Below are 881 nucleotides of genomic sequence, written 5' to 3' on the forward strand. Positions count from 1 at the left end.
GCTTCTCCTTGCGCTTGGGAGCAGCCGCGGTGGAGGTTGTTGGCTTGGCGGGCTTCGCCGCCTTCCCCGCCGGTTTCGCCGCCTTCGCCGCGGGGGCGGGCACGGGCAGCTTGCTTGGCACGACGTGGGTGCCCGCCCACCTCCGTTTTTGGCCGATGTGGGTGGCCGCCACCATCTCCGCCACGACGGCGTCGGTCGCGATGGCCGGAGGCGGGAGGCGCGGGTCGGGCGCGGCCACGGGCGTGGGCACGGATGAAGCCCGCGGCGGATGAGCGGCGGAGGGGGTGGCCAGGGGCTGGAGGGGCTCCATGGCCGGCGGCGACTACAAGAACGGGAGGCGGCAGCGTGGATGAAGCCGGCGGCGGGGAGAGGAGGCTTGGTAATTTTCCCTCCGCGCACAGAGTTGACGAAGTGAGGGTTGGGCCTTCAACTTGCCCCAAACCCTCACTAGTGCAGGTTGGCCTCGAACTTGAGGGTTCGGCCTGGAATTTTTTTTTGAGGGTTTAGGGATTTGAGGGTACTGATCTGTGCCTTTTTTTGCTCAACCCTCAAACTGGCAGTTATTTTGAGGGTTTGACTAGTTTGAGGGCTCTGTTAGACATGCTCTAACACCCTTGTCCAGATATTCTCAAAAAAAAAAAACTATCCAGATCGATTTTTTTTGAGTCTTGTCCAGATCAAAATGAGGGGGATCGGTTGAGGGTAGGTGAGATACTTGGGAGAATAGGGTGAGGAACGGGAGGAATGGGATGAGTTGATTAGTTCATTTCATACAACATGTTCTCCTCAGGATCAGGACTAAGGGCAACTCCACCGCGCGACCCCAAACGGACGTCGGTTTTCTCCGGATTCTGTCCATTTGGGTAGGGATTTGGGGTTGT

Source organism: Triticum dicoccoides, chromosome 3B, assembly GCF_002162155.2.
Source record: "Triticum dicoccoides isolate Atlit2015 ecotype Zavitan chromosome 3B, WEW_v2.0, whole genome shotgun sequence".
NCBI classification, from domain to species: domain Eukaryota; kingdom Viridiplantae; phylum Streptophyta; class Magnoliopsida; order Poales; family Poaceae; genus Triticum; species Triticum dicoccoides.